The sequence below is a fragment of the Stegastes partitus genome, unplaced genomic scaffold (assembly GCF_000690725.1).
Source record: "Stegastes partitus isolate 25-593 unplaced genomic scaffold, Stegastes_partitus-1.0.2 Scaffold556, whole genome shotgun sequence".
Taxonomy (NCBI): domain Eukaryota; kingdom Metazoa; phylum Chordata; class Actinopteri; family Pomacentridae; genus Stegastes; species Stegastes partitus.
In genome coordinates, this window is record NW_007578287.1 from 79,211 (window position 1) to 90,288 (window position 11,078).

Below are 11,078 nucleotides of genomic sequence, written 5' to 3' on the forward strand. Positions count from 1 at the left end.
AAATTGCCACAGTTACACTTTAAGCCATGCAAGAGTCAAAAAAAGCATATATGTACTATTACATATACATTGCAGTTGTTTCCCTTCAGCATTGTAGGGAGAAGGATTACTTACCACATTTGAGTCTCATTTGCCTGATGTTGAACGTTAGCCCTAAAGAGCTCAGCTGTGTTAAATAACTACATCACAAGCTCAGTAACAGCCATGGTTGTTTTTAGATGCAAGGATAGGTTTCTTTTACCCTTACACATGTCGATGGGTGCTAACTGTGCAACACAGTCACTGGTCTATGAAATGCAGCCAGACTCCTAATGCACAAAGTATAGTATATATCTGTAGCACAGAAATTACAAAAGTTATACTACACAACCTCAAGACATAAATGCTTGATCTATAGTAGGATCATAGCCCATACTGTGTGATCACATAGGCTATTAGCATAACTGAAATGTGCTGATGAATCATATGCTTAGCAGTAATGACTTGCTATTATCTTGAGAGCTGTTTTATTAGTGTATTAGCTGAATTTATATCTTAAAGTATTTTTTTTATCTGCCGGTTTAACTGTTAGGGAGCTGGCTAGCCTCTGGAAACTGTAACTAACAGTCAATACATGTAGTATTTATACTATATGTCAATGTGTTGATTAAAGCCATAACATTTATTTGCACAGACTGAGCTGGTGCAGCGGTTTCTCTTTCCTGTCTTTTTATTCAATCATTGCATTAATCAGATAATTACTGAGTATCAAACCCCAAGCGTGAGACAATTTGGCATCAAAGGCTTTCCATTTCTATTTTGACAGGAGGATCGCAAGTGCTCTCGCGAGAGGAACTGTCAGTGCCATGTTTACAAGCAGTATTTATTAGCAGCAGTCTCCCCCTACTGTCACAGCGTTCCGGTCCGGCCGAGCGAATATATAGTGAAGTCGGTGCCGCTGGTAGGAGGCATTGTTGACATTTCGTCTTTGACAGTCGACTGGAAACCCCTCTCCTTCGTGAAACATTTTCAGTCGCCCACAAAGCGCAGTACGGACTCCCTGTTGGCTGTCCAGGCGGAGGGAGGAAAGGAAGAAATAAGCTAGCGGAGACGTCATTTGAGGGTTTTTCTTCGAGTAGCCGGGTAAGACTAACACTGGCACCGAGCGTTTAATTTCAGCCAATATTCGATAGTTGGTAGTATTGTTATTATTTGCCGTGTATGCATTGGCATTGCTATTACTCGGCAAAATTGTGGCACAATGAATGTCAGCAGTATGTATTTCCTTGCATCCTTTCTTGAAGCCGCGTGAGCTGCAAAGCCACGCAGCTCGTGCAGTAATTAACGATATTTATCTTGTGCAGGAAAGATGAGATGCCCTTTAATCTCTGCTACATGAACGGTATTTTTGCCATGGTTACCAGCCATTTTATCGGCTCCACAGAACCAGTGCCAGGTCAGATTATGCTACTGTACGTGCGGTTCTCCAACATTGGCAGAGCGTAAGGCCAAACTCCATTTAATATGCTGCCAATTTAAGGCTGGCTTGTGGGTATCAACTAAATTGCCAGGAGTAGTGCGGCATTTTGGCATATATATACACCCGCGGTGGAATAACTAGTTTTATCAAAATTGTAAGTTCAATTATGCTTGCTCTCTATACTTTCCACACGCCTATAAGAATGGCAGTAAAATTGCACTGTTCTATATACGTTCAAGTGTATTGACTGAAGTGTCGCGAATTTAATTGTGCGACGTGGTGAAATGAATTTGCTGTTGCCTCTGAAATGGGTGGCGACAGTAGTTAAGGCTATAGTGAGTGTAAGGTTATAGCTGGAGGAGACAGTTTGGGAAAATCGATGTGTTACGCGCCTTAATGGCGAGACGCATGTGTCACTGTGTGTTATTAGTGTCTGTCGTTACATACGTTCACGTTGCGGCTGCCACGCGCACACATACGCGCACAGTATGGCTGATGGTGTTTACTCGGCCTCCCTAATACATTTCTTAGAATATTTTTTGAATGGTTCTCATGATCTGACTTAGATCACTAGAAGTTGGTTATTGATATGTTTGTGTGCGTGAGTGTGCGTGCGCGCGTGCCTTGTTAAAAACAAAGAGATGATTTTCTCCTCCCACTCTGCAGCTGCAGCCCACTGAATGTATTGCTGCTGTAAGTTATGACAGTAAATGCAGTTTTGGCAGCTTAATGTGCACACTGCTTATATGCATTCTCGGTGGAAAGGCTGCCAAAGTTAAATCATTGCTTTAGGTCATACTGGATTTTCTCATTATTGATTGAAAAGTTGCAGTTGCTTAGATTTTTTGCATATATGATCTGTATCTGTTAGGGAATTTTCATTCTCTGTTTTTAATATCAGATCCCACACTGTGGTTTGTGTGTTGCGGCAGTTTTGCATTTTGAAAAGCTTAGGAGATGAAAGAATAAGGCCGATGTGCTTTTAAATTTTTGGGTTTTGTCAACAGAAACCCAACAAGGATGTGACTACATCATAATACTTTCTAACTTCTCTAACCTTTCTGTGCAACTCACCCCCAAAGTCATTGCTTCCCACTAGAGATGTAAACCTTCATGAATTGCTCTGCAGAGTATGTTGTTGCAGCAGGATAAAGAAGTCAACTAGTTATATTTTCTTAACTATATACATGTCACAATAGTACAGAACAAAACATAAACAATACTTTTAAACATGAAGTACTTGGCCACAAAAATGAAAAGAAAGTTGTTTTTGTAGATTTGGATTGGATTGGATTTGTATTTTTGTAGAGCATAGGGCTGTATTACAAAGCAAGTTTGACATACCCAGGCTTTCTTTGTGGAAGCATTTCACTGCACGTTATACCATGTATGACTGTGTTTGTGACCAATAAAGACCTTGAATCCTTGAAGTTGACTTGACAAAAACTAAAGCCCTAGTTGGGGTTAATATCACAAAGGTTGTTATCCACTTTCTTTGTTAAGTGAGGCTTTCTGCTTCACACTCTGAACGTGTTCACATAAAAGGGGACGTTAAATGTATCATGTGACTCTTCTTCCGCACAAAATGATACGATCGTGTGCAGCTGCCTCAGTTAACATGTTGTTATAATGGAGAGCTACGTAGAATATCAACATACATGACAAAAAAAATGCAGCCGCTGCAAATAATGCAATAGGTCTAACACTGTAATTTAAAAACAATAAAAAATCTAGGTGAAATCAGTGTCATCGATTGAGTATTCTCTGTAATGAATACCAGTAGAACAATTAATTTTCCAATCCGGTTTTTCTTAGCTGCAGTACAAGCAGTGCAAATCAGGATCAATAATCAAAACATATTTATGTGATTTCTGCATTAACAGCTGAATATATGTCGGGTTCCTATGGCAAAGCGACGCATACAGTGTGTGATGCTGTAACTGTGTGGCATATCAGAGGTAGTCGAGCAGAAGTTGTTCTAAAGACTGATGATTTGAGATAGATTGACCTGAAGTCTTTGCTGGTTTTATATTTAGCCTTTTTTTTTTTTTTTTACATCGCTATGGTCCTATCAGAGCACATCAACTCTTTTGGTGTGTCGTCAGCCCAGGATGATGTATGTATATTTGCCAGGGATGGCTTTGTTGGTTGAGCATTAGGCCGATGCCAGTGTTGCTGTTCTGTTTCGGTTGGTTCGATCAACTGCATTACTATTAGGATAAATTCAGTGTTGATTTTGTATCTTCATGTGATCAGGCGACAACAACAACAACAAAAAAATTAACATTGTCCGACTTATCCTGGCCATATCTATGGAATGAATGTCTATGCCGTAGTCCAGCCCCAACTCCACTGACCATCAGTGTTCTTACACTATGTAATCCTACTTATACATGCATTTATTTATTTAGCTAGTTAGTTAGTTACTTAGTTAGTTATTGTTATGTATATCATTATTTATTTGAGATAAACAATTTGAGAGTGTCCAGGACGCAACAAGACATCAAAGGTAAGTGTGGCTGTCATTTAATGAGTATTTAGTTCACTGTTTGGTTTGTAAATGTTTTTTCTGTAAATATGATAGACAACCCTTGACCGCATTATTGAGCAGGAGGATTGATTGTGCAATGATTATAGCAATGGTTTAGAAGAAGTATATTGGCATAATTTTACAGTTTGCATTTGATCTTTCAACAGTACATTGGAGTACTGCAGGGGCAGTGTTTCAATATGCGTCTTGACTTTAAACCTGTACAGCTTGTGGGTGGCTCAAGTGTTAGGACAGCAAGCAGTGAAGAGTTTCATGTAGGAGTGGACAGAAAAAAAAAGCCGTGCTGTTTTGGCTGAGTCTCCACTCTGACATTCTGCCATCATCTGGAGCCAAAATGCTTTTGAATCATGATAGTATGTCAGATTTCTGCTTTTGTTACACAAATGCAATTCTCTATATAAATATATATATTTTTAGTATATAATTCAAATGAAATTGTTACTGAAGGATATTTTGAAATATTTGAGTGATGGGGAAAATTAGAGAAAAGACATGACTCTGAAGTCACTGATCCATGCCAAATATTTGTTAACTCATTATAGCAATGTTTTAATATAAGTGAACTTTCATTTTTATAAAATGAGAAATTACTTGTCAAGAGTGATTTTTCATTGTAGTAAGTTGCCTCAAACAAGCCTCACATGTCATAAAGCAGATACAGTTTGTATCGAGTGTTTCTGGCAGACCCTAGAACTGTATGTTTGGGAAATTTCCTACACTGATTAGAGACAGTCCCCTGATATTTTTAAACATCAAGTTTAATGTCTGCGCTCCAAGCTCACTAATGAGTCAAACTTTGAAGTACATTCGTGCACATAACCTTTCAACATTAGGTGAAATTTTCAGAACTAAGGTACTATGATAGATAAGCCACAATTTTAAGCGCTAATGTTGTGTAAGCCCCCCTTGTGCCACCAAGATAGCTGTTAACTGTTGAGCATTGACACAGGTTATCCTGTGGTGGGCTGGCCAAACATTCTGCGTGATGTTGTGGGCTTGTTCCAGCATATTCTGTGAACACTTGGTCAGATTGGGATCTGGAGTGTTTGGAGACCAGTCCAACACCTTGGACTCTTTGTTGTGTTCCTCCAGTTTTTGAAGTTTGGCAGGGCACAATGTCCTGCCGGGGGAAGTTGCTGCCATCAAGGAGTGCTGTTGCCATGACGGGGTGTGCTGCGTCTGGAACGGTGTTTAAGTGGATGGTACATGTCAAAGTAATAACTTCCAGGAGCCAAGTTTTCCCAGCAGAACATTGCATTTTAACGAGGGTAGCGAGACCCTTTCCTTGTTTTAAATGTTTTGGTTGATTAGTGTATATCACATTAGGGTAACAATACATCTTAACATCAGTTAAATAGTATAAACAGTGCTACAGGAAGGGAAAGCAGAATGAGGCACAGAATGAAACGGCGTCGTCCAGTCTGATGGCAATGACATCATGGCAGGTTAATGGTAGAATGTTAATCTGTCATGCCATTTAGAGGAGTTTCAAGGCATTAGTTACCATAGAAACAGACAGAGAGTTGTAGTAAATTGACTACATGGAATTAAGTACTACAATTCTTGGAACAGAAAATGCTGGATATCCCCATATTTTACTTAAATACATCATTTAGGAAGGTGTTTTGATGCAACAGAAAGAGGGTGTACTGCCAGGTACTTTGAGAATCTTTTCCCCTATGTCACCTGACACTTAATAGAGGTGGGATTAATCCTCTTGAGTTTCCTGAAAACAAGGTCCAGGACCATTTAGGGACAAAATGTTTCATTTCAGTTCAGGGCACAAGTTAGTGAATCACTGAGAGCTTGCCAGACTTGATGGTGGGCCATTACAAACTTTATTTGTAGCCTTTTTTTGTTTGTCCTAAGCTTTTTGCCTATTTGCTGCCATTCTAAGCTGTACTTAGAACCTTCTAATATGTAATGATGTTTTGTTGTGCCAGACCGGTTCAGAGTGCTTCTGTAGAGGTTCTACCACTGTGTGTGTGCATTTAATAGGGAATAAATTGTGTTTTTTTCTAGGGTGAATATCAGTACACTTTGTTAGTAGTCAAGGAAACAGATAACAGATATTTGGAACTGATATACATTAAATGTTATATATTAACAACATGTGTTCGCAGGGATCGTGCAATTCACAACTGTGCTACTTAGTTTTTAAGGATTATATAACTCAGTATTTACAATAGCAATAGAAGTGATGATATCAAGGCATCACAGTTGTGTCTCTGCTAGAGAAACGTGCCTGTCAATTAGAACAGATACCTAAAATTCATTTTACTTTAATAAGGTGTAGTGGGTATTTCTGATAGTGCTAGCTTTAGGTGTGGACAGTAAGCATCTTAAGCCCTTTCAAGACATGGGATATGGAACATTTTTGCCTTCATCAATCTATTAAAGGGATGGCATTGTAGTCTTTCAGAAATTCTGTTAATGATTCTCACAACTGCATTAAGATGTACCCCCCAAGGTGCCAGAGAAAGCCACGGTATGCATGCAATATTTGTCATTCACATGAAATTAGACAGTACACTAAGCAATGTATAATGCAAAGTACATTTTAAATCTAAATGATTAAATTGTGCATGTCTATCTATGAATGTGGCCATTCAGTTCAGATGTGTGCTGTGTTGAAAGTGGTACGGAAATGTTACCAAGTTCCACCAAGTATCATGGCCAGTGCGACTTTTACGGAAACGTGACCAGAGGGCACGTTCAGACATGAAGACGACACAATAAACTGATTGACAGAATGGAGTATGTCTGAAAGGAGCTGTAGTGATAGCCTTAGCTTCGTGTCATCTGGAAATGGTGGCCAGAGTAAGCTCCAAGCTGGGTATGCTTGTGTAAGATTGTAGTGCTTAGTACCACTTCAGCAAAACGCATTGCCTTGCCTTTGCCACAGCTCACCTCCTCACCAGAGCAAACATTTGCTGGGCAAATGCACTACTCTCTCCCTGTCTGTACCGCAGTGGCTTTCATTGTTGATTAGCTACTACTTGTAATATGTAATCAATCACATTGTGCTTTGGGTGGGGCTTTGCTTGACTCCATTAGGGCCAAAGCAACACATTTATTGTTTTGGGAACTGTTAAAAAAAATAAAAAAGAACAATAAATACAGGTAATAAGATGAATACCAAACAGTATTAACAGTTAATAATAATAATAATAATAATAATAATAATAATGATAAAAATAATACATTTTATTTGTAATGCACTTTTCATTTCAACAAAATCTCAAAGGTCTACATTAAAGATTTAAAAAGATAAAAACAGAACAAAAATTATCTGTCAGCCCCTGTTTGCACAGTGTTTTTTTACATGCTGATGAGCTCCAGAGTCCAGATTTCTACAATGAGAACATTTGGAATATAGTTTAAATTATTTATTTATTTATTACATTTATATACCTTATGTAATACAGTATATGAATTTATTACTGTCACTCAGTGTTTGCGCTGCTGTGGCCTAGGTTGTCCACTGACCATTATGTGTCAACTAATTGCAGGGTTGGTAGAACAAGATCTGTCCCATTTTGTCCACATCCTTAATTGTCCTCGTGCAGGACACTGAACACTAAGTTGCTCCGGATGGCAGGCCAAAGCCTCCCATGTCAGCTCCATCAACATTGATGCACAAGTGCAGTTTCATCACACAACCAAATTTCTTTATTATTCTTTGTTTGGCACCTAAATAGTCCCACAGAATTTGTTACAGAAACGCTGTTCAAGTTTTGTGAACAGAAACTGAAATCCAGCAGCTGACGGTTAAGAAGCAGTGTCCGTTGATTTATTATGTTTTGTATGACAGTTGAGAACTTCCATTACAACACAAAAATGAGCTCAAAGTGGGCCTTCACAGTTTTGGGAGTCAGTTCACCCCTCTGTTTCAAGAGTTGTGTACTGGTCCAAGGCACAGTGAACAACATAAGAGGCACCTAGCCCTTTGCAAAAGTCCATTTATTGATACATTTTTCATGTTTCTCTGTCTGATGCAGTTAGACTTCAGTAGAAAACCTTGTCATCCCCTTTTGAGATAAACAGGCCTACAGTTAGTTGCACCATCTTAATGTGGGCTAGCTCCTCCTAATACGAAGGGTAGCCAAGGTCTTCTGTATTCAGGTGAGAGTGGTAATAGACTACATGAAGATCCGCTGTGAAACAGATTTTCCAACTTTAAAAATCACACCACCTGTAATGCCTGATTAGCATTGATCCTGGTGGGATTATCGCATTTGCATTCAAACTGTACCCAGGCCACATCTCAGACTCAGAGATAACTCAGAAATCACAGATATCTCTCAATTACTTCAACTCAAAGAGTACTGGCTGACAAGGGATTCTAGATTGAGAAGATGCTGTCAGAGGCGGGGCAACACTCATCATCCCTCCACTGAATAAATCTACTCAGCTCACCTAAATGGGCCAAACTATTAGCCCGTGAAGGATTTTTGTAGAAATTGGTGCTGTACGTAGTATGGGATGTTCTTTCTTCTCATTCGATTCAAGTCACATATTTTTTGGGTGAGCCCTATGTATTACTGCAATTAGCTGTGTGCGGCATTGTGCAGATGAACTGTAAATAGAAGTGCTATGTAAATATGCTTCTCTTGGCGATGATTTATAACTATAAGAATTTAAATAGTTCAGTGTATAAATGTGCGCAACTATCTCTCTTTGGAGATGCACATATGGATCCTGTTGCTGTCTGATGATGCAGGTGTTAAACAAACTCAGAGCCAGTAGTTCCAAACAGCTGGAAGAAACACACTTAGCTCCTTGTAACACCTTGTGGGGAAAACCATTTAGATTACATTCCTCACTGGTGAATTAGTATTATCCTTTAAGCTGTTAGTGTCTGCTTTCAGCGCAGTAAAGTTTTATTATTATGGATATTTCATTTCGTTGCCTCATAGATTTGAAATTGTAGAGCAAATGGAAAAGGTGTGTTGTGGTTTTGGCACACTAACGGTGTATTATTACGTCTCTGTAATGTTTTTGGACAAAAATGGTGCTGACGTGGTTTCTTTCTTAAATAACTTCATAAAGTACTGCTGCTTGTGCGCGTCTGTCCGTTAATGTGAAGGCTCAGTTCCTACTTGCGCCATGTTGAAAGTTAGACAAAAACATTACTAGGTTGGACCTGGTAAAATTGCCAGCGTGACTTATATGGATAAGCAACTACGGTGCGATTCAGACATGAGGCTGACCCGTTTTGATTAATGGTGTATGTGTGAAAGCGGTTGTACAGAAACAAATGTTTATATCGTGCAAGACTCCAAGTCATTTGCGTGACATACACACAATCGTGTATATCACGTGTGAGGACATTACACTGGTTTGCTATCATGTCGCACACACACTAGAGTCAGAGAGGCTGACGAATTATTCAGCAAACTTTCCCTTCAACCTGCCACTGCTCCCACAGTTCACTCCAAAGTAGTGATTTGGAGGAAACTTGTAATTTTGATTTTTATGACAGATCAGGATTTTATTTGCAATTTGATTTTTTTAACTCAAGCCTAAGTTTAATATTCATTGTGTAATAGATTTGAAACGTGATAAAGCATTATCACATGAGACATCAGCCTTAACCATTTGCTAATTGCACTGCTTCAAATTGGAATTTGAAATCAACTAATTGTTCTACTACCGCCAAACAAAGAAAGAAAAAAAATCTTGGCTCTCACAATGTAGCTCTCTGTGAACATGGACTTACAGTTTTTGTGCTAGAAGCCTTAGAATGACAGGAGTACCATCCACAGACTGCAATACAAACTGCGATCAGAAATTACCCTCTTTTTAATTTGCAGTTTTCCATATTTTTGACACCATCTTTTTGAAATGGAACGTTGCTGTAAACACCAATGTGAGCAATGGAGTTTTGTTGTGCTTACAATGATAAAATCTTGGTGATAGGAGTTCAGATTTATGACTGAATCACCAGAGTTTGAGAGGTGTAGTAGGCCAAATTTCAGTAGATTCTCACTCTGGGGCAATGCTGAATGTACCATCACCATAGCAACTTTAAGTGGAGATCGCTACACACAGATAATGGACATTTAATTATTAATGGCTGCTTTTATTTCTGTTGTTTATACAAACCTGACTGGCATTTCTGTCACACTGCTACTTACTATTTCCACACTACATAACGTGTGGATTTACACACATTTCAATGGTTTTCACTAGAAAAACTGTTTTAGTATCTTTGTATCACTTCAGAGGAGGACTCAGAATAATTTCTGTGATACACATACACTTAGTTGTATTTATCACTTCAGAGCACTTCAGAGGACATTGCATTGACTTACCTTTAGTTCTTGGAGACATCGCCTAATCCAAAACATGAATACTACTTGCCAAACCCTTAGTGTAACTTTGATCTAAACCATAGACAGATAGTCAACATACCTGAAAACATTATGCCCAAATTTTCAACTGCTGTTTTGTTCAAAGTTCAGGCAGCTATTCAGCTTTACCATTGTTGCAGCAAACAACAGACAAAGAATGGCAATTGCAAAAAATCCCCCTGTAGCTGTTCTCCAGGAATTGCCATCCTTTGTCTCGTGAAAATAATTGATGATTAATATTTTGTTGATTCAATGCTGACATTTCATGATATTAAGTCTCTGAGATGGTAGCATCAGGCCAAGATTTATGGTGTCCAGGATGACAGAAGTATTGCTGTATCATAGTCATCATATCACCGTAGGTATTTTTGTTTTTTCTTTCTTTCTGATTAAATTTTGAATTTAATTTCATAAATTATATGTTTAGCATTGTTGCGGTTATTGCTCATCTTACGCATAATTTTTTTGTTTTGTGCGTAATAAATCCTCTATCCTTAAATATTGCTTTAACGAGTTAAGATTGTGTCTACCATCAATTTCCGAGAGGGTGAAATATCTCCATACTGACCAACATATTGACCACCACTACGGCCACAACCAGTTGAGTATCCTTATTTTTGTTCTCCTGCGTGATCCAGTCGTTCCAGCACTGTGCTGAGGAGAGCCACAGTAAAAAAAAATAATGTGTTCACCTAAGTCTTTCAACTTTCCC

At 38.7% G+C, this 11,078-nt stretch overlaps 1 protein-coding gene across 1 annotated transcript in view; it reads left to right on the top strand.

Annotated features, from left to right (window-relative positions):
• Positions 1-884: 884 nt before the first annotated feature.
• The window catches only part of ache (acetylcholinesterase (Yt blood group)), a 39,792-nt gene continuing 29,598 nt past the window's right edge, over positions 885-11,078 (top strand). The window contains exon 1 of the mRNA XM_008288362.1: positions 885-1,122. The gene's annotated coding sequence lies outside the window, so the exon portion shown is untranslated. The remainder of the gene's footprint in view (positions 1,123-11,078) is intronic.